This window comes from Ptychodera flava, chromosome 10 (genome assembly GCF_041260155.1).
Source record: "Ptychodera flava strain L36383 chromosome 10, AS_Pfla_20210202, whole genome shotgun sequence".
Lineage (NCBI taxonomy): Eukaryota > Metazoa > Hemichordata > Enteropneusta > Ptychoderidae > Ptychodera > Ptychodera flava.
In genome coordinates this window covers 252,576-276,626 of record NC_091937.1, presented here as the reverse complement: position 1 = coordinate 276,626, position 24,051 = coordinate 252,576, and the positions used below count along the sequence as shown (strand labels likewise).

The 24,051-nt window shown below is 37.6% G+C and overlaps 1 protein-coding gene across 3 annotated transcripts in view; it reads left to right on the top strand.

Moving 5' to 3' along the window:
• LOC139141687 (ubiquitin-conjugating enzyme E2 J1-like) overlaps positions 1-24,051 on the top strand; it is a 123,309-nt gene that overhangs the window by 744 nt on the left and 98,514 nt on the right. The gene's annotated exons all lie outside the window — the stretch shown is intronic.

Sequence of the window (24,051 nt, the reverse complement as noted above, 5' to 3'; positions counted from 1 at the left end):
GTCCTCGTGCATGTAGTGCAGGGGACTAGTAGATTAGGTCCCATCCGTGCATCCGTCTCCAATGATATCTCGGCCATTTTTTTAAGCCATTTTTAAACCGGTGTGCGGGGTATAAAAGACCCTAGCTGCAAAATTGTAGCTCTACGGTGAGGCGGTCGGTGAGTTTTGGTTTTTGCGACCTCGCTCACCAGTAGAGCTACAATGCCGAAGGCCCTCTAGCATACAAAATAAGCACGCTGCACATGGCATGGCATTTTGATGTAAAATCCCATTTATTTACTGCATTTGATCATACTGATTTATCACTACTGAAGATTAAACACTATACTACACTAACCTTGTCGTGTATGGGGTTTGGTATTTGTTCAAATACGTCGATCGCGTTCCAAAAACATTTCTTAGAGCCTCCATTACCAACTTCCGGTAATGGCGGCTTCCAGAAACACGCTCAATGTTTATGGAACGCGATCGACGTGTCTGCGCTAATACCAAACCCCATAAACGACAAGGTTAGTCTGGTATAGTGTTTAGTCTTCAGTAGTGATAAATCAGTACGACCAAATGCAGTAAATATGTGGGATTTTACATGAAAATGCCGCGTCATGTGCGGCGCGCTTATTTTGTATGCTACAGGGCCTTCGGCATTGTAGCTCTACTGGTGAGCGAGGTCGCAAAAACCAAAACTCACCGACCGCCTCACCGTGGAGCTACAATTTTGCAGCTATAAAAGACCCCTAACTCATCGAAAATTCATAATGGCGCTTGAGTGACAACTGGCAACAGCAAGGTAGGCCGCTCCGTGAAAATCAGCCGAAGAGATTCTCAAACAAACATTATTGGCATACCATAAACATAGACTGTTTCATAAACACGTAGGCCATTCAGGTATCCGCAAAGTTTCACAAAGCCTTTTAAAATTACGACGATTAGGGGAAAAATCGCTTTCGTAACGAAGGAAATGGCCCCCAGGGAACAGTCGATCTGCGATTCAAACAATTGTCAATCATTCAGTGACGCGCAGAGGTGTAAACTGGTCAAACATTTGCTGTGCATACGAGAATAATTACGATGTAAACAAACCATGTGTACGCTTAGAGTTACATGGATATTGGCGTGCACACAGGATGAAAACTTCGTGGTTGTCATAAACTATTTTACTAACAAGCGTTTATGATGCACAGACATCGCTAGCTCTGCATGGCAGGGCTGTGTGTTACCGGCGTTATACGGCCTCCCACCACCGTGGGAGGCACCGTGGGAGGCCGTATAACGCCGGTAACACACAGCCCTGCCATGCAGAGCTAAGACATCGCGAAAGTGAGCCATTTTCGGTCGTGACTTAGCAAGAGATGAGTCAGTACCGGTACGATGTATCCGTGCGAAAAGTGCGTACACTATATTTTACCGAACTGCAGGCAGAGTCCATACTTTACAATGACATCGAATACAACTAAATATTAAAGCATGGCGGTAGCCTCCATGATCAATTTGATTACAGTCAGTCAAAGAGAGCCACTTTTTTTAAACAGCCCCCCCCAATCTACGGCCGAAAGTACCGGTACGGTACAGTCGCTTTTGATATAAATGCTAGCCCTGAAAACGGCCATATGGTTTGTATATGTACACGTGTTCTAAAACATGGCAATGACATGTCGTGTTCGGAAGGTTGGTAAGGTTTTGACATATCGGTTGCCCCAGTAACGTTTTGACTTCTGTTATGAGAATGAAACAAAGCTTGTAAAGACATCAAAACAGTATTTGTCAATGTCAGTTCAAGGTTAGCAAGTGAACGTCGACGCGTCGTCACCCGATCTTCTTCGAAAGGCTTAGGCCTATTGATACGTGTGTCCGAGATCGGCTCATTGAGTTGGCACTACATCGTATGATTTCGACAAAGGTTGGACTTTAATTTCTTCAATAACGAAGATATCTATGAACCCATTCCGTGGTACATCCCATTGCTCCGAAAATAAACATAACTCGTGATTAGTTGTCCGGGGTCACCCTCAAAGCAACCGAGCAGCCGACCTCGATCGCTTACAGATATCGTGGTACGCGAGATTCATGGAAATCTCGATCCTTCCTTGATGTAGTGTAACTTACTTTTTTATTTTTAGCGATCGGCCATGACGTCGCGTCGTTCACCTATTTCCTACCATTTTCCTGACCGTGTTTCTCAGTCAATGTTTAGATCGGTAATTCGTGATTTCAACATACGAAATTGCCAGCTTCGGATTATTTATAATGTTTATGTTTATTATTTTTTTGATGATTATTTCCACAGCGTACGGCGCCATTTCCGTATGTAGATATGGCGGTCAGCAGCCGAATCATTCTCGAACGATGACATGACCCCAAAACTTCAGTAAATCAACTTAGCAAAAACTTCAGTAGATCAACTCAGCATGCTCCTGTTTTTATGAAATTGATATTTTTTCCTTCTTTCTTTTTTCTTTCGCGTATTGCGAAGGCTGTACCTAAGCTTATAGTCAAAGCGTGAGTTGAGAGCAAACAGATTACCCAGATAATGCGAACGATAGCAACCTTTACCAACAGACTCATTATGCAGAGCCATGCCCCAAAACGCCCATCCAAACTTGGCATTAATCCGGATCCCGGTCCATTTCGCCCCGGGCTTTAAGCCATTTTGGCCTTAGGCCAAATAAAAAAATATGTGCTGTTCCGATTACCCGACCTACCCCAATTTTAACCCCCCAACCCTAGACTTTTTAGAGCCTCGTAAACCCGGAAGTAAAAATAAAGATATGAAAAAACGTGAAACGCACGAAATCACGCGAGAACTATGACAAATCGCGCGAATCATGCGAGAACTAATACGTCATTCTTATAGAAGTGATGCCAGACGTACGCTCATGAAAACTTGCGACATGAGCACACTGAACGGTTTCCGGTTTTCAAACTGCTGTATCTCAAAAAGTATTAGAATTTTCGATAAAAAAACTTCCAAGTCAACTGCTCCTTCTACCATGGGATTATTTTTTGAAAATAAAGAAAAAAATATCGTGTCATTTTAGCGCTCAAAATCAAGCATTATTTTTCGCCATACAGCGTGCCGTACTACGGCACGCACATTTCTCAGGCCACTATAGACTTGGTTCAAGTCGGTGAATTTTAAAAAAATAAAATCATTTATAATAGTTTCTCTTGTGTCTCTCCTATTTCGTACAAACCTATCCGGAATTTGGCAGCTCACGCCAAGTTTTCCCAGTGATTGAATGCGTCACGTTTGAGTCTGCGCAGTAGTGAGTTAGTTTCTGCCGGATTCACCGGGTGAAACTCCTCTGTATAGCGTTCACTCCACTCATCGCGTTCACCCTACTCATCGCGTCCACTCACGCGCGCGTTTCACATGAAAGCAAATACTAATCATTGCGTTCACTCCACTCAAACATTCTCAAATCACAGACTTGAACCAAGTCTAAGGCCACTACTTCCTATGTTAGAATGAAATGGCTCGTTACAGTATGTTGTTCAGTGCCTAAACGGCGTTTTGTAGGTAGGTTTTCGCTAAAATGCAGGGACAATTTTCAGTGATCGGAGTTAGTATACAAAACAGCAAATGTTATATTAAATTTGTGGAAAGTTTGAAGCATTTTCATGGCCGTTTTTTTGATGTAATCTTTCATTAACATTCTTGTTGTCATTTCCGAACCGCGCCATGCACAGCGCGGCCATATTATGCAGGCCAAGTGAAAACCCGGAAGTGTTTTGTGATAGTGAATCGAGCAAAATTCTGGTCAATTTTACTTTTTATAGTCATTCTATCATTAAAATATAAACCCGTACACCAAAAACTGTGTGTTAAGGTCAGTTCTGAGTAGTTTCAAAATCTATGTGTTCGGAATTTTACCGTGAATTTTGCCGTACGTACGTACTTCGTTGAACAGCCCCTAACTGCCAACGCTACAATCAGCTGTTTTCAAACATTAATAACCCTGGTAGTTTTGCGAACATTAAACTGTGTTCATTTTTCATCTGTTGATGTTACACAAAATTTACAAAATGATATTTGACAACAGAAATGAATACTCTTTCAATTATGCATGGGAATAAAGTCAGCATGCCATGGTTATTATTATAAATGTATGTAAACAACCTTTATTTTTAAACAGCATTAACGTAAACTGGGGAAAATGACAGACATGGGGTAGTGCAGGAATCGGGAATTGATAAACAAGACAAGTTGAAAGACGGGCAAATGAAGAGAGAATGAAAAATCTAAGGAAAGGAAAGGAAAAAATCATAACCCTGACTCTAGATTTCAATGCAAAAGGAAAATTGAGTACAACAAGATGACAGCTTTTTAGGGGGGAGTAATATTCTTGTGTAAAAAAGGACAGCTCCAGGGGGATTATTCTGTACTGTGAGTTGATCAGTTGAACAATGACTTATTTTATTCATATTCCTATGATTTTTTGTTTTTTGAATATCAGAATTTCTCAAATGTAACATTAAAAAAATTTACAGATCTAAAATATATTTATTCTTTTTTGTTATTACTCAAGTTTAACTGTCCAAAATTTGACAGAGCTGGCTTAAAAACTCTGAAAGTTACAGTAGTTTGAAAATGGCGAAAAATAGCTTTTTGACTGGTAGTCACGGTGCCGTCCAATTTTCAACTCTGTCTCACAAAATTTTTGGCATTTTCAAGTCTCTGTGTGAAGAAAACCAAAGCTCCTTATACCGTACTCTTACAATATATTGCACAAAAAGTATTTTAAAGCAGATTAGTTGGAGAATTAATGTTATTATACAACAACATATTTTTTCATAGGGATACCCACAAAATGACTCTTAGCCATATGTTGAAATTTTTTGACCATTTGTCAAAAAAATCGAGCATATTTTAATTCTAAAAAAATCATAACCCAGGAAGTAGACAAGATAGAACTATCATTCAAACAGTTTTTTGAATCCTGAGACAAGATCTTCAAGAAAACATACAATTCAAGTAAGTTTAACCAAGAACAAAAAAGGGCCTGGTATCCCTACTTAAAGCAGGCCTCGTCTCAAACAAATGGTGACATCGCGATGGACATAACGTGTACTCAATTTTGTTTCGCAAATGCGATCATGGCGAAGAAAGGTCGATTTTGTCTTCTGTTAAACAGAACCAAACATTCGAAGAAATTTTGAAGGAACACCATCCAGGTTTTTCTGAATGTGAAATGTACTCTATTCGAGTTGAATGTGCCAGTGATGCTGCTGGGCCGTGGTTGGAAGTACAGCAGACAAATATACAGGTTGGCGAGGCTACAAACAACTTGAACATAAAGTATGTGCGTTTTTCTTGCGAGTGACTGCAAAAAGCTGAGGATTTACCTTTGGATAAATAGTTCACTTTCCTGTCAAAAAATTGTTATTCAGCCATATCAATTTCCATGGCAGTCTAATAAACCACACACTTCAATTCTACTGATGAATATTTTATTTTAATATATTGGTATTCAATTTGAGTGCGTTTCATGAGGAAATTGTTCACTGGTAGTTTGTTTGAACGCGTACAAAATGCACATTGAGAAATAAAAAAAAAATGAAAAAAAAAAAAAATTCCCTACCTACCTACCCTATTTTTGAAAACCATGTAATTGGAACAGCACATATTTTTTTATTTGGCCTTAGTATAGTACCCTATGACCACTCAATGCACGCCACTTTTTTCCACCAAGAAATCAAATTTGACCACCAAAAATTCACTTTTTTTGGCTATTCTGAGCTACATCCTGAATCCAAAATTACCCTTGACATCTGGTATTCAGACTCATATTTTTTGAATCTGAATCCGAAGTCATGTCCACCCGCCATCAAAGGTTGCAATCCACACTTCAAACAGTGGAGGCCGTCTCACTTCCGTTTCACTTCTGCTCCGGTTTTTCAGGGCTCGACGCAAGGTCAAATCATCCACTAGCCCGAAGGACTAGTAGCAGTTCATTTTTAGTAGTCCTAAATGAAATCTACTAGTCCTGCTCAAGCTAAGCCAAATGTTGCTCTCATGTTGTAAAGAGGTATATATGACCATTCTCATATTTTTTGTCACAAAGGTTTTTAAATCCAATAACTAACTTTCATGCAAGCCTAGCACATTTGCTTACTGCAAAATGTTTAACTTTGAATCATATATAAACTACAAAAATAACCTGAATGAAATGTCTCGTGTAGGAGTAGAGGTCATGAAAATAGCTTATTACCATCAAGAATAAATCAGACGTATAGATGAATTTGTTGGAAAATTCTTCATAGCTCAGGTAGTGCACCACTAATTTGCAAAGAACCTGTTTGTTCATGGTGAGGACAGATTTGTTTCTCCAGAACTGAAATTCGTACAGCCATTCACAAATGTTCCTGTGGAGTGCCTTCATATTTTTGACATATATCACACTTTAAAATTGACCAGCTTGTTGGGAGGACCTCTCATTTGTAATAATGGTTTGTGAAAAATTTAGTTTTTAATAGTAAAAATGTTGCATTTTACCATTTCATGTGCTTGTGTCTTTTATGAGTTTTTGCCAGTTACTGGTAACAAAATGTGATTAGCACAAAAATAACCAATGACTCCCAGAAGTGATTGGATACAACAGTCTGATACACCCATTTCATATGTTCTTTTTTCACTACTGTTATACGGTTCACTTCACTATTATTGCCCCAATAATTTACACTTTTCCGCTAAAATGGCAAAACAATAATTTGCTAGCACCAAGTTATTATCTGTGAGGAATTCCCTCACCTGTACAAGCAGTGGCAACTTGCCATAGCACTGTTTTGGCAAGCTAGATGGCTCTTTTTAAGATCAGCTTCAATCAAGCTAGGGGGTCTTGACTATATATGGAGGTCAGCATGTGGAGGCATTCTAAAGTAGGATCAAGCTGGCTACGAACGATCGCAGGTGTTGTTTGGGAATGCCCCTGAAGAAATCTTGAGAAAAATCTTCTTTGAAAGGCAAGGGCACAGTGTTTGAACGAAATTGTGGGGTTGCTCATGTTTTTAGGCGAAGTGATGAGCTTCAAGCAAACCAAAATACACGACGTGATGCTCAGCGTAGAACAGTACAATTTGATTCTCCGTTGCAGGTAAACTGTTTCATTTTAAGTTGGTGATCAATAAAGTTTGCTTCACTGTTTCACTGTCCAATTTGTTTGGGTAAAAGTTAGTTTATTTTTATATAAAATGATCGGAGACTTGGTTCATTCTTATTGAATGAGTGGCCCGGCGTCCCATTAGTTTTGTAGTGATAAACTTTGCTGGACAACTATGGAAAAATTGCACTAGTCCGCAGGACTACCTCAGAAGACATTTTAACTAGTCCTCTTGAAAATTTACTAGCCTCGGGCTAGTGGGCTAGCGCTTATGTCGAGCCCTGTTTTTGTGAACACGTGAAAGCAGGAGCAGAAGTGACACGGAAGTAAGAGCGCCGCCACTGTTTCAGTGTTCGGAGTGCGGTTGCAATCTCCACACAGAGATCGAAGCGCGTGCAATGGGGAAGCAGTGCTGCGTGGATAATTTGAACCAAGCTAGAGGGTTTCCGAGTCGTTGACCACGTGCCCCCACCAATCTCTGCTGCAGGCAAATTTGAATATTGTAAACAAACTTAACTGGGACTTCTTTCAGTCCTGTGCGTGCCCAACTGGCTCAACAAACATTGCGGAAATAAGGGACCGTCTCAGATTGTCGCAGAAGTTCAAGAAACGAAATTTCTTCGTTTAGATCAAAACCCCCTCCCCCCTCCTCTGAACGAAACTTCAAAAGTGCGAAATGTTCATGTCTGCCTGAGAATACAATGTTGCATTTTGCTATAGCTACTAAAGACGTATTCCCCTTGCCACATTACAATTAAAGTAATCCATCAGATTTGAGTACTAACACGGCATTTTACCGCTTAAAAGTTTCATTTTATTTTACTTTCTCTATTTGCATCTCTTGTGCTGTTCTTTGTCTTTGTGAACACGCAATTTGTACTTGGTAGGGGCAGTAAATAAGCGAGAAACTCTGACAAGGGGGCCCAGGCATGTTCAATCATATTAAGACGACTATGACAAGTGAGAATAAAAACATCTAGTGGTTAGAGCAGACGCTTATAAATAGCACATTTTAAAAAATGATACTTTTTGTCTTTGTATAATTTTATGAATGAAAGGTTTAGGATACAATGTTACTATCGGCAAATTGTGTTTGGGGCACAAACGAGATGGAAACGGTTAAAATTTGTTGGCATGAGTGTGCAGTTTTTAGCTCCCATAGCCATATGTATATATGGCAATGGAAGCTATTCTTATAGGCTAGGGAAATGTCTGTATGTCTGTATGTCTGTATGTCTGTATGTCTGTATGTCTGTCTGTCAACATCAAAACTCCAAAAACCGCTGCACATTTCATCTTGATATTTGGTGTGTACATGGATGATGGGCTGTAGATGAGATTTTGTTCAAATGAAGTTGTCATTGCCAAAAATATGCAAATTAAGTGAAAAAATGTAAAAAAAGTCAAAATTGAAAATCTCAATAACCACTGAGCAGATTACATGAAAAATTAGCATGTAAGTACTTTGGGCTGACCTGAAATAATTGTGCTTTTTTTGATTTTTTGGATATTGTTGAAAATATACAAATTAGTGCCAAAAAAGGCGTTTTTGGTAAAAAATCTTCTTCTTCATAAACTGCTCTTCTGACAGCTTTGATATTTGGTATACAGGTCCCGAGGGATAACCCAATTGGATTTGTTCAAATTGTGATGAAATATGCAAATCTGTATTTTTAAGGAATTTTTTTGTCATTTTTGGTCAAAAATTTATTTCATCAAAACCGCTCGTCTGACAGTTTTGATATTTGGTATACAGGTTCCTACAGATAAACTAAATATGATATATAGAATATATGATGAAATCTGCAATTTTGTATTTTTGGTGCAATTTTTGACATTTTTGGTCAAAAATGTGTTTCTCAAAAACTACTTGTCTGATGCCTTTGATATTTGGTATACAGGTTCCTGGGGGTTCTCCTAGTGTGATATAGTGAAATTTGATGAAATCTTCAATTTTTGTATTTTTGGGTCAATTTTTGCCATTTTGGTCAAAATATTTGTTTCTCAAAAGTTACTCATGTGATAGCTTGATATTTTGTATACATTTTTATACATAATTATGATGAAATCATCAATTTTGTATTTTTGCAGCTAATGTTGCCATTTTAGGTCAGGCCATCCTGAAATGAGCTATCAAAGATCTCAACCATCTTCATCAATACATATGTCACAAAAAGTTGCTCTCTACATAACACAGCAGAGCTCTGTCGACTATTGGGTCGCTTGTTTTTTTCAAAACCGCTGGTCAGACAGCTTTAATATTTGGTTAACAGGTCCCTAGGATGACCTTAGTGAGATGATTTCATACAGTCAGGAAATACTTAATTTTGTATCCATGTCTATAGTAGCTTCAGGGACATTGGCCCTATGTTTAAGATAATGTTGTGATTCAGTAAGCATTTGAAATGGTAAACTGTATTTGGTGTTGAAATGCGGTAAAAAATTATGAGAAAACATAGCTGAGGTGATTTCAGCAGGTTTGGTTTCCAACAAATATATTCAAAGTTTTTTTCAATGTTAAAGAGTGATGGAGGGGGGGGGGGGGGGGGGGTCCTGGCAGATTTTGAAAAAAATCCAAACAAATGTCAATAAAAAAATCAGCCACAGAAGGTTTGTCAAAAGAAAAGGTGGGATAGTGGGAAAAAAAGAATGTACAGTGTATCGGATAAAAAAGATGTTCCTCATCAATCTTCCAGACAACCCCCTTTTATCAAATGGTACACCCCTGATGTATTTTTGTGTGCCATTAAACATGCAGTGTATTTTAGTTTAGGATGTCAATCAAGTTAGGTAAGAATTTGAAAGGAATAGTCAAGTTCACCACAGTTTAACTTTATCTCTTGTGTCATCATCCTTGTGTAATTGGTTAAGTTTGTAAGTTGCTCCAGATGTGGATGTACCAGCTGTTCTGGAAGAAAACAATGTTTACTTTTCCTATAGGGTTTCTGAGTTAATGATTGCATGTTGAAATCTCTCCATGTATCTGGTGCATGGGCAAAATGTAAATATTGGTTGCATGTTATGTATTTCAGTCTATGTCAAATATTGTAAATGAAAAATCAAGAACAGTTTGCTGTGTGCTTGTTAAAGATAACATGTATGTCAATTAAATTATATAAAATAATTAAATATTAAATATTAAATTAAATTATGTCAATTAAATATTAAAACTGCCTTGCAGTTTGATTGTCTTAAAAATTATCACAGAAGTAGAAAATGAAAAGAAACTAATCAAATTGCTGTAACATATTCACCCTCAGTGTCTGTAGGCCTATACTTAACTATTTTATCATTACATTCAGTATTTTGTTATATCTTTATCACTCTCCATGGGCCAAGGCACACTTGGGGTCAATGTCATCACTCTCATGTGTTTCAAATTGGGAACAACAACATAGACCTATTTGCCCATAGATCTCAACATATACACTCCAGTGATACTTCTTAATGACCACATTTCCCTGCCCCATCAAGACTAATACTCCTATTACAAGTGGGGACTGTCATTGTCAATGACTTGTTTAGTTAATGGTTGTATCACAGTATACGATATTTCTAATTCTGTATTTTTTCCATTTTATATTCTGAATAAATACATTAAACATATTTCACTGTCTCCAGTACATTACATTTAAGTATTTTCACTTCATGCACTTTATCCCTTTCACACATGTTCAAATATCCGAGAACAAACACTAAATAGTCCAGGATGGGAGCTACAGTGTCATTGACGCTATTTTCTTTAATTTAAAATAAACACGCGAAAACTTGTGATCACAAAATAAAAGTGCGAAAGTGAAGTTCACTAATTGAATGGAGGTCAAACCCCCTCCCCCCCTAAACGAATGAATTTCGCTTTTTGAACTTCTGTGACAATCTGAGACGGTCCCTAATAGCTGCAATAATTGTAGCCCATGGTTGGTGGGGACTTGGGCTTCTGTCGTGCGGCTCGCGCCTTGCCCCAACCAGGTTGGGGCAAGGTGGAAATAGCAGATTTTGGAAATAGCAGATTTTGATAGGAGCTATCTAGCTAGAGATTGCAATTTCCATACACTCGTAAAATTAATACATTATACACTAATAAATATTCTGCTAAAACTTTGAAAATCACGTCTGCAAAGCAGACAGCCGTTGGGGTATACATTTTCAATCATCGATTCACATCCATGTAACCTAGAGCAAGATCTATGTTTTGCAAGTGTTCACGGAATCGACTATCGATATTGAAAACCATTGTATTATTCATTTATCTAATTTTTTTGTTCCAAGTATTATATATAAAAATGACAAAAATGTATATCATAGAAAACGCGCAATACCCAAAAAGTTGGTGAAATCCATCGCCTGTGGCAGAGATTAGTGTAGCTGCTGCTGAGACTCCCTAGCTATGTTTTAATTTTCCAGTGGTGGGCATATCCACAACGCGTACGGGATCAATAGATCGATCTGAAAATGGATCTACCTAGCAGACTACCCAGCTAAGGAGCGCCTGTGCACATTCTACCCAAAATTCAAGGGATAAAAAGGTAGGTGTATTTTTTTATACATTGCCAATGCTTCGCCTTAGTATATAAGCTTATAGATCATTTCATTCAATTGTTTAAAGGGCCTATGACATGCCCCATACAACCAAACGTAAAATCACTCTTTGGGTCTTGAAGTTAGCCTACGTCACTGTCTTGCATTGCGTATCGCCCCCTTGTCCAGATAAAACGCAAGTAAAAGTTACGGGTGGGCGTGTACCCCTAGCCCAACTTGTTCGACTTTTTTCGGCTTTTCGAAGTTGAGCCGACGACTTATCTTAATACGGGCAAACAGTCTTTCACACCTCCGCAATCTCATGTCCGAAAGGGTGTGAGGCAAGGGCTTCCTTTGCTCAGAACGTACACCAGGCGCGCAACGCACGAGAGAACATTGTAAGCTTAGTGTTTTTGCTATAGTGACATGGTCTTTTCAGGAGATAACCAACGGTCACATGCCCGGGTCACATGTCGCGTACGGCCGATCGCCTCGCCGATCGAGTAAATTAAAATGACTGAAATTAAAATGACTTGTCAGGGTATCTGATTAGGTGTACTATGCTTTCATGCCAAATATGAGAAATTTCATTGGGAAACATTTGCGAGCCAGGAAGCATCCCGTCTCTACACAATTGTGAACGGTGAAGACGGCGATTCAAAATGGCGACCCGACAAAGCGGCGACAAGCTTTCTTTGTTTTTTTTTCATCAAAACATGTACAAAACAGGCCTAACGCATCATTTTTTGCTGGGTTCGTTTGCTCTGAAAATGCATGGGAACATGGATCGATTGCACCATTTGTCTCATGCTCCAAGGAAATGATAATTCTGTCAAAGGTCGACGTCCAACACAGCTATACACTCAGAGTGATAGTTTTCGGAAAGGGTAGTGAATTTCGCCAAACCAAAGTCGTTTCATAAATGACGAGCACTACGAATTATTATTACCATACCCACGGTCCCCATTTTGTGGAGGGACCGTGTCATACCTTTTGTGTTTATCGTCAAAGTGTTAACACGACGGAGGGGGTCAAGTTGCAAAATTTTTGACCCCGTGTTGAGTGCGTATGGTAATCGGACTGCTATTGCAATAATCGGACGTCGTATTTGGAAAGTGAGTAGGGGCTAAATGTTGATAATTTGAAACTTCAAAACCCCAATTTTCATTTTCAATGTGTTTAAAAAACTGAATTTAAATATTTCGTGATAATTAGTTACGTTTAATATACGACATAACCATATTTCGACGTGTTTGGCGCTTACCTATGGGCTGTCTCCATGTGTTGCTTTCGTCACCTTTTATCGTATGGTCTGGCTAACATTGCCGAATTTGTATAGCCCGAAATAGCTTCTACTAAGCAAACTATCCAAAACGGGACAGCAGTATCACTTCACTTAATATGAGGTCACACAATTTGTAAAACGCTATCAGTACGGAGCGAAGTGGCCCGACAAACAGAATGTGATTGCAGGTCCGAAAACTGAGGTCGTCCAAAAACTGCACACTTAGTGTACTGTAGGCCTACTGCAGCTACAACATGCAATGCATTGAATCGAAATACTCAGGCGCAGGATTGCTCCACATTTTATAAAATAAATTCAACCATGAAAAGTTCAAACTAAGACTGATACTGTCTTATTTCATACAAAGAAATGAAAAGTAGGCTCGTTGTACTGTCAAATCTGTCCCGAGCATTCCATTGCTTTGTCCACTCGCGCTTTGTAATTTCGAGTCAGAATCTGACTCTGATTTGGAACCACTCGTCCCGGATGCCTGGGGTTGCCTATGTGTCTTTAAGCTATTCCCCTCGAAATCACTTTCTGAATTCTGGTCAACACTGTCCTCGCTGGAAGCAACTTGATGAGTCCCTGCAGCGGTCGACCGCCGGTGTGGCTTCCTTGCCAGTGTTTACTGGGCGTCTGTGAGCACTGTTTATATAGCTGACTTTGTTTGTGGTGTAATTTATACAAGCACCGCTAAATACACTTTCGTGACAATAGCGTTGTACAAATGACGTCAATTCTACCTGTTGGTCAATATGCAAATACCGCTGCCTTGCTCGGGTGCGAAGAGGCCCCCTGATCACCAAGCAAGAAAAGGGAGTCAAATTTCGCCCTTCGCACACATCTTTCCGAACTGACACAATATGCAATCCATAGACAGGTCCCCTAGCTGAGTTTTTGAAGGGAAAAAATAAAAACTTCAGAAATCATGTCATAGGCCCTTTAATGGAAGATATAAACTGGGACATGGACAAGACTATCGATTTTGTCTTGAATGATGATATGATCATGGAGCTACCAAAAGATCAACGTGTGATGAGTGAGTGTAACTACACGGCCTGAAAACCATGTACATAGGATGTCGACCTTTAGTTTTCAGATGTACATGTAGTTTATCCATTATTAAACCTTGGTAAAATCATGTTTACGTTTAGGTTTCGTGACATCGTGGTTCAAAATGTGTACACGGTAACAAACTCGCTTTGTTAAAAGGTAAAATCATTTTTAGCTCACATTTGGTATACCAATGTGAGGTAACCGTATAGGCTGAATCAGTTCATTTGCATGCCATTTGCATGTCTGTCTGTCTGTATGTATGTATGTATGTATGTATGTCCGTCCACATCAAAAACAGCTAAACTGCAGCACCTACTGTCTTAGTATTTGGTGTACAGATGCACCTAGGGGTGTAGATGTGAATTTGTTCAAATGAACTTGCCAGTGTCAAAAATATGCAAATGAGGGGAAAAAAGGAAAAACCCTGCAAATTGCTAAAACTCTGTAACCGTTGGTCAGATAGGGTTGAAACTTGGTGTGCAGATTCCTTTAGGTATTCTAAAGTAGGTGTTTAAATTTGGGATGAAATTTGCATGTTTCTATTTTAAGGGTAATTTTTAGCTCCCATAGCCATATGTATATATGGCAATGGAAGCTATTCTTATAGGCTAGGGAACTGTCTGTATGTATGTATGTCTGTATGTTATGTCTGTCCGTCAACATCAAAAACTCCAAAACCGCTGCACATTTCATCTTGATATTTGGTGTGTACGTGGATGATGGGCTGTAGATGAGATTTGTTCAAATGAAATTGTCGTTGCCAAAAATATGCAAATTAAGTGAAAAAATGTAAAAACAGTCAAAATTGAAAAACTCAATAACCACTGAGCAGATTACATGAAAAATTAGCATGTAAGTACTTTGGGCTGACCTGAAATGATTGTGCACATCTTGGGTGAGTATCTTGGACTTGCTATTTTTCATGAATTTTTTTGTAATTTTCTCCCATTTTGGTCAAAAAATCTTCTTCTCTGAAACCACAAGTCCGATTGATTTGAAACTTGGATGGAAGTGCATAGGAGTGACCTTTCCCAAATTTGGGCAAATCGTGGTGAAATTTGCATATTTTTAGTTTACACGTCCATAGACTCCCATGTATAAGGCAGATCTCCATAGACTCCCATGTATAAGGCCACAAAAAATAAAAAGTTAGTTTCTCATCGTATTCATATTGCAAAAAGGATGCAGTGACACAATTTTTAGTCCCCACGGATGAAGTCCAGTGGCCTTATAGACTGGGTCATGTCCGTCTGTTCGTCCATCTGTGAGTCCATCCATTCACGCAGATATCTCAGATATTTTGACAAAATGTCACGTGACCTTGGTGACCTTTGACCTCAATATACATATTTGTCCATAACTCAGTAACCACAAGTGCTACACCCTTCATATTTGGTATGATTGGATACCTTATGACACCACATACTGTACCTCATTAATTATGCACATATCTAATTCTGAGCAAGCCAATAGAGCTAGATGTCTGATTTTTGGTATATAGGGATAACTATAGGAGAGAAATTTTTTGACCAAATGTCATGTGACCTCCATGACCTTTTACCTAAAATATATGTTTATGCATAGACCCTCGAGAAAAACGGGACAGGCAACTGCTGAGGTTTCTTTGTGCGATCTATCTTTGAATACATTAAAGTTTATTTGCCAAGCGGTCCCTGACAACAATACTTCGTACTTAACACTGAATCTCATTAACGATCAAACTGACGTTCTGAATATGTACACTTTGCTCTTGCATGGCACGTTCCGAGTAATGACACAGAGAATTTTGAGGGTTTTTTTGATACTAGTCACGGTGAATGTTCTGGTAACGATGAAGATCACATTTTGGATTCAAGCCGAAGCCAACGGGAAAAAACTAGACGATAAAAACTGTGTACATTTAGCCATAGACGCTACAGAAAACTCTTGCTAGATATCGACAATATAAGTTTACATTCCCTACCATAAAAATCACCGATAACAAGAAACATTTACAAGTTAGACAGGTTTACACTTCCCCAGTCCTGCGAAACGAAAATCTGACCTTTATTTCATCTGTCACGCAACATTTGACGAAAATCATGGAACACAAAAAATGACTACTCCATCGGAGCTCAAATACACGACCTCTAACATTTTGGTACTGTTTTATCCTAAGGAAACACCAAAGTTCGGATAAGCTACACATGTTTACATCCGCAAAGTACTAGAAAATACATTTGTAACACTGACTTTCGCTGTCAGGAGAAACTTCGTGATAAATCGGGACTATCCATCGGTTGATGGATTCAGAAGCAGTAAGGTAGACATGCATTTACACAAGCTGAACGCTGTCCTCGTAAATTTGGCCGTTCACAGTTTTCAAACAACAACATTTCAGTAGTTAACATACATACTTTACCGAATCATGGAGCACTCCTCGCACAGAAAATATTCCGACGGTTAAAAAACTGCAAAAACAAGGGAAAATTCGAAGATACACGGACGATTGCGAATGTAAACAACTCTGTGATGTCAACTGCTGTCAAGTCTGGAACTGCAGCGGTATGTGTCTCGGATTTCTATTCGAAACTTTGTCACTTTACAGCAACATACTGACTCCCTGCAGACTTCTAGTTGCGTCGAATCTCGCTACCAATATGTAAAAAGTACTTTAAAACCATTTTGACGAATTCTTCTCAAAGTAGTTGTAACACTTTTATTTCTAAAATGGACTTGCGGGTAATCCGAAATAACTTGTAATCCGAAAACATTATTACCGTATACCCGCATGCACGTGTCTATGAACCGGACCTTGTGCAGTCCCCGACCCATTAACACCTCTTAATTATTCAAAGATAGATCGCAAGCTGCTAATCCCATAGACCCTTTGTTCTCTATCGCAGTTGCCTGTCCCGTTTTTCTCGAGGGTCTATGGTTTATGTCAATAAATAAGTATCCACAAGTGCTATGTCCTTTAGGATGGGAGACCTTATGACAACACACGCTTTACCTCATTAATTATGCACACATCTAATTCTGGGCAAGCGAATAGAGCTAGAGGTTTGAATTTTTGGCATATAGGGATTAATTAGCAATATAATTTTTTTTTTCCAAATGTCATGTGACCTCGATGACCTTTGACCTTGATTATACATATATATGCATATCTCAGTAACTACAAGTTCTATACTGTCCAATTTTGATAGGATATTAGACCTTAAGATGTCACATCTTGTACCTCATTTATTATGCGCATATGTATTTCTTGGCTGGCCAATACTGCTAGGGGTCTGATCTTTTTTCCCGATTTAGAACCATAACTTAGACATGCCTCATGTGTTTCAAATTGGGAACAACGACATAGACCTATGTGCCCATAGATCTCAACATACCGTATACACTCCAGTGATACTTCTTAATGACCACATTTCCCTGCCCCATCAAGACTAATACTCCTATTACAAGTGGGGACTATGTCATTGTCAACGACTTGTTGAGTTAATGGTTGTATCACAGTATTGGATATTTCTAATTCTGTATTTTTTCCATTTTATATTCTGAATAAATACATTAAACATATTTCACTGTCTCCAGTACATTGCATTTAAGTATTTTCACTTCATGCACTTTATCCCTTTCACACATGTTCAAATATCTCACCACAGAACAAACACTAAATAGTCAAGGATGGGAGCTACAGTGTCATTGACGCTATTTTTTCAGTTTTTAGTCAAAAAATCTTTTTCTCTGAAACCACTCATCTGATTGCTTTGAAAGTTGGTATACATGTTCCTCAGGATGACCTTAGTCAAGTGTATACAAATTGAATTGAAATTATCATATTTGTAATTTTGGGGCTATTTTTCCAAATTTTTGGTCAAAAATTTTTTTATTAAAAAATTACTTACCTGATAGCTTTGATATTTGGTATACCGGCTAGTAAGGTTGATCAAAATCAGTTTAATGAATATTGTGAAGATATCTTGAATTTTGCATTTTTGCTGAATTTTTTGGTTATTTTTCTTATTTTAAGTAAAATTTCTTCTCTGAAACTACTAGCCCAATTGCTCTGAAATTTGGATTGGATGTTTGCAAGGGTGTTACCCTACTAAATGTTGAAATTACGACAAAATTGGAAATATTACTGTTTTGGAGCAATTTTTGTCATTTTTGGTCAAAAAATGTTTAAAAATATATTCTTTTTAAAGCCCCTTGATAGACAGCTTTTACATTTTGTGTACAGATGTCCAGAGATGACAATAGTTAGATATGTGGAAATTGTCCTGAAATATACAAATTTGTATTTTTAAGACAATTTTGTCATTTTTGGTCAAGAAAACTTATTCTCAAAATTACTTGTCTGATAGCTTTGTAATTTGGTACAAAAGTCCTGAGGGATGTTATTAGATAAATTTTCAGCTCAAAGTGTTATTTTTATATTTTAGGTAATTTTCTTTTGTGATCTTAAATGACACCAACCCAGGATATGTTGTGAGAGAGTTTGAAGGCTGTGAACATAATTTTGTCATATTTAATATCAATTTGTAGTAAAATTTGATCCAGAAAACAAAGCTGAGGTAAATTTTTTCATTTCAAACCAATTTTTGCAACTTTTGCATGTAAGACGCACAAGAACTGATGAGAAATTTGGATCCAGGATAATTCCAGATGTTGTAATCCCCCCACAGTGGAAGGCATTTCACTATCTGTAACTGATTTAAGGTAAAGGGCGACGAATTCGGACGCGCACACGCTTTAGAACGTTTCTGCGCAGATTTAACTCCAGCCTGCCACAAATGGGTTATTCTGTAGCGCATGTATTTAACATCACCTGTCATTGTTGAAATTGCGCTTTTACCTAATTTTTTGACCCAGTCTCTTAGAAATACATGTGACCTATAACCTTGTCCTATTTTGACCCCCTAGGAAGCTGGTTTTTATTCAATATGAGCGAAAAATTAACATTTCTCTCCCATTTACATGGCGAAAATTACCCATTCACCTGGAGATATTGTAAAAAGTAGCGTGGTGACACCCTTTTATTAAAAGTGTAAACTAAATGGTATTATGTCAGGATTTTATTCGCCAAGTTTGGTCAAAATGACACCATTCAAAGCGACAGGAAGAAAGTTTGAAAATTATGTAGTGATATAATTTCGATATCGTCATTTTGTAATCGATACTTATGTTAAAATTTCTTTACAAACATCATGAAAACTATACATTTGATAGATATGGATCTTAAGTCTTGGTATTTATTAAAATTAACTCATTTGCTAAGCGTTTTATAATTGCTTTCTTTAGTTTAAGTGAATTATATCATTTTTAGCTACTATTGACTATAGTCCATAGAAGCTATTGGGATGGGTATCCGTCCGGCGTCAGTCTGTATGTATGTACATGTATGTATGTATGTATGTATGTATGTCCATTTGTGAGGCGTCCGTTCACTCAAATATCTTGAAAACCGCAGTACTTACTGATTTGATATTTGTTGTGTAGATGAAAAATATGATTTTGAGAAACTAGTTTTTTAGCTCCCATAGCCATATGTATATATGGCAATGGAAGCTATTCTTATAGGCTAGGGAAATGTCTGTATGTATGTATGTCTGTATGTCTGTATGTCTGTGTGTCTGTATGTCTGTATGTCTGTATGTCTGTATGTCTGTATGTCTGTCCGTCAACATCAAAAACTCCAAAACCGCTGTACATTTCATCTTGATATTTGGTGTGTACATGGATGATGGGCTGTAGATGAGATTTTGTTCAAATGAAGTTGTCATTGCCAAAAATATGCAAATTAAGTGAAAAAATGTAAAAACAGTCAAAATTGAAAAAACTCAATAACCACTGAGCAGATTACATGAAAAATTAGCATGTAAGTACTTTGGGCTGACATGAAATGATTGTGCAAATCTTGGGTCAGTATCTTGGACTTGCTATTTTTCATGAATTTTTTTGTAATTTTCTCCATTTTTGGTCAAAAATCTCTTCTCTGAAACCACAAGTCCGATTGATTTGAAACTTGGTATGGAAGTGCATAGGAGTGACCTTTCCCAAATTTGGGCAAATCGTGTTGAAATTTGCATATTTTTAGTTTACACGTCCATAGACTCCCATGTATAAGGCGGATCTCCATAGACTCCCATGTATAAGGCCACGAAAATAAAAATTAGTTTCTCATATTGCAAAAAGGATGTAGTGACACAATTTTTAGTCCCCGTGGATGAAGTCCAGTGGGCTTATAGATTGGGTCATGTCCGTCTGTTCGTCCCATCCGTGAGTCCATCCGTTCATGCAGATATCTCGGATATTTTGACAAAATGTCACGTGACCTTAGTGACCTTTGACCTGAAATATACATATTTGTCCATTACTCAGTAACCACAAGTGGTACACCCTTCATATATGGTATGATGGGACACCTTATGACGCCACATATTGTACCTCATTAATTATGCACATATCTAATTTTGAGCGAGCCAATAGAGCTAGAGGTCTGATTTTTGGTACATAGGGATAACTTAGCAATACAATTTTTTTGACAAAATGTCGCGTGACCTCGGTGACCTTTGACCTCAAATATACATATTTGTCTATAACTCAGTAACCACAAGTGCTACACCCTTCATGTATGGTATGATTTGACACCTTATGACGCCACATATTGTACCTCATTAATTATGTGCATATCTAATTTTGAGCGAGCCAATAGAGCTAGAGGTCTGACTTTTGGTATATAGGGATAACTTAGCAATACAATTTTTTTGACAATGTCACGTGACCTCGGTGACCTTTGACCTCAAATATACATATTTGTCTATAACTCAGTAACCACAAGTGCTACACCCTTCATATTTGGTATGATTGGACACCTTATGACACCACATACTGTACCTCAATAATTATGCACATATCTCATTCTGAGCAAGCCAATAGAGCTGGATGTCTGATTTTTGGTATATAGGGATAACTATAGGAGAGAAATTTTTTTGACCAAATGTCATGTGACCTCGATGACCTTTTACCTAAAATATATGTTTATGTCAATAAATAAGTAACCACAAGTGCTATGTCCTTTGTATTTAGTAGGATGGGAGACCTTATGACAACACATGCTTTACGTCATTAATTATGTACACATCTAATTCTGGGCAAGCGAATAGAGCTAGAGATCTGATTTTTTGGCATATAGGGATTAATTAGCAATATAATTTTTTTTTTCAAAATGTCATGTGACCTCGATGACCTTTGACCTTGATTATACATATATATGCATATCTCAGTAACCACAATTCTATACCCTCCAATTTTGATAGGGTATTAGACCTTAAGATGTCACATCTTGTACCTCATTTATAATGCGCATATGTATTTCTTGGCTGGCCAATACTGCTAGAGGTCTGATCTTTTTTCCCGGTTTAGAACCATAACTTAGATATGCCTCATGTGTTTTAAATTGGGAACAACGACATAGACCTATGTGCCCATAGATCTCAACATATACACTCCAGTGCTACTTCTTAATGACCACATTTTCCTGCCCCATCAAGACTAATACTCCTATTACAAGTGGGGACTATGTCATTGGAAATGACTTGTTGAGTTAATGGTTGTATCACAGTATTCGATATATCTAATTCTGTATTTTTTCCATTTTATATTCTGAATAAATACATTAAACATATTTCACTGTCAACTGTCTCCGGTACATTACATTTAAGTATTTTCACTTCATGCACTTTATCCCTTTCACACATGTTCAAATATCTGACCAGAGAACAAACACTTAATAGTCCAGGATGGGAGCTACAGTGTCATTGACGCTATTTTTTAATTTTTAGCTCCGCTGTCAGCGACGCGGAGCTTATCAAATAGGTTGATTTTCCGTCGTTGTCCGTCATCGTCCGTCGTCGTCCGTCAACAATTGCCTTCTCCTCTGAAACCGCAAGTCCAATTGCTTTGAAATTTTATATGCAGCTCACTTGGGGTGACCTCACTTAAGTTTGTTCAAATCATGGTGAAATTTGCATATTTGTATTTTTGGGGCATTTTTTGGTGTTTTTGGTAAAAAAATCTTCTTCTCTGGAACCGCATGTCCGATTGCTCTGAAGTTTGATATGCAGTTTACTTAGGGTGACTTCAGTCAGATTTGTTCAAATCATGGTGAAATTTGCATATTTGTATTTTTAAGGCAATTTTTGTCATTTTTGGTAAAAAAATTTTTTAAAATCTTCTTCTTCAAAACTACCAGTCAGATAGCTTTGATATTTGGTACATATGTCCCTAGGGATGATCTATTTCAGATTTGTTCAAATTGTGTAGAAATACGCAAATTTGCATTTTTAAGGCAATTTTTGCCATTTTTGGTCAAAAAATGTATTTCTCTAAAAGTACTGGTCTGATAGTTTTGAAATTTGGTATACAGGTTTCTATAGAGGAACTAAGTAATATACATGGAATTTCTTATGAAATCTGTAATTTTGTATTTTTGGGGCAATTTTTGCCATTTTTGGTCAAAAAATGTGTATTTCCAAAAGTACTCATCTGATAGCTTTGAAACTTGGTATACAGGTTCCTACAGATGAACTAAATGATATTTATTGAAATTATGATGAAATCTGCAATTTTGTATTTTTGGGGCAATTTTTGCCACTTTTGGTCAAAAAATGTGTATTTCCAAAACTACTCATCTGATAGCTTTGCAATTTGGTATACAGGTTCCTACAGATCACCTTAATAATATTTGTGGAAATTATGATGAAATCTGCAATTTTGTAATTTTGGGGCAATTTTTGCCATTATTGGTCAAAAAATGTGTTTCTCAAAAAGTACTGGTCTGATAGCTTTGAAATTTGGTATACAGGTTTCTACAGATGAGCTAAGTAATATACATGGAATTTCTTATGAAATCTGTAATTTTGTATTTTTGGGGCAATTTTTGCCATTTTTGGTCAAAAAATGTGTATTTCCAAAAGTACTCATCTGATAGCTTTGAAACTTGGTATACAGGTTCCTACAGATGAACTAAATCATATTTATTGAAATTATGATGAAATCTGCAATTTTGTATTTTTTGGCAATTTTTTCCATTTTTGGTCAAAAAATGTGTATTTCCAAAACTACTCATCTGATAGCTTTGCAATTTGGTATACAGGTTCCTACAAATCACCTTAATAAATGCATTTTTTTGTTTCTTTTACAGCCTGGTGCTGGCAGGAGCCATGCTGATAATCAGCGTACGTCAGCTGACAATTCTGGTTTGGGTGGTTCCAGTGAGGCAAAACACCCAGTATCATATGATATATCTATCGACAGTGATCGATACAATAAGAGTTTGCTACCATATGATAGTATCCTATGTGAAAGTACCTTAAGCAACTTACACTCAAGCAACCTATTCATAAGTGAACCATCCATAAGACACTCAAGCAACCTATTCATAAGTGAACCATCCATAAGACACCCAAGCAACCTATTCATAAGTGAACCATCCATAAGCAACCTTTACAGCACAGAATGTCATGTACCACAAAGCAGTGCACAAATACAGCCCAACAGTAGCATACTGCCTATAGATCCTTTTTTACTGCAAAGTAAAACTATTCAGACTCAGAAAAGCAACTGTCAGAAGCTTGAATGGGAAAGTTACACTATAGGCCATGTTATACAAGCTAGTATTCATCAAGGAAGTCCTGTTTTTCATGAATCTTCAAGAGGTAAACAATGCACTTGTCATGCCCTAGTATACTTATGTGTATCTCAAGACAAGCATTCATTAACACCTGAGGACTTGAATTGCATTTTACATAATGGTGACAGTTTATACAGAGAAACAGTCAGTTACCTGCAGGCCAGCAATGAATTTCGTTCAGACATTTTAATGTTTAATGAATTACCAAATATTGTACACATGAAGTCTTTGCAATACAAATTAGAGAAACGCAAGCAGTATTTTGGGTTGTTAGATCATTTCACAGATATAGATGTACCAGACTGTTTACATTTCAAGGACGCCATTACCAAAGCTTTCAATTCTAGTAACACTTTGTTGTTGATGACAGGTGGCTATTGTATGGCTCTTTCCAAACACCACAGTGGTAAATATTG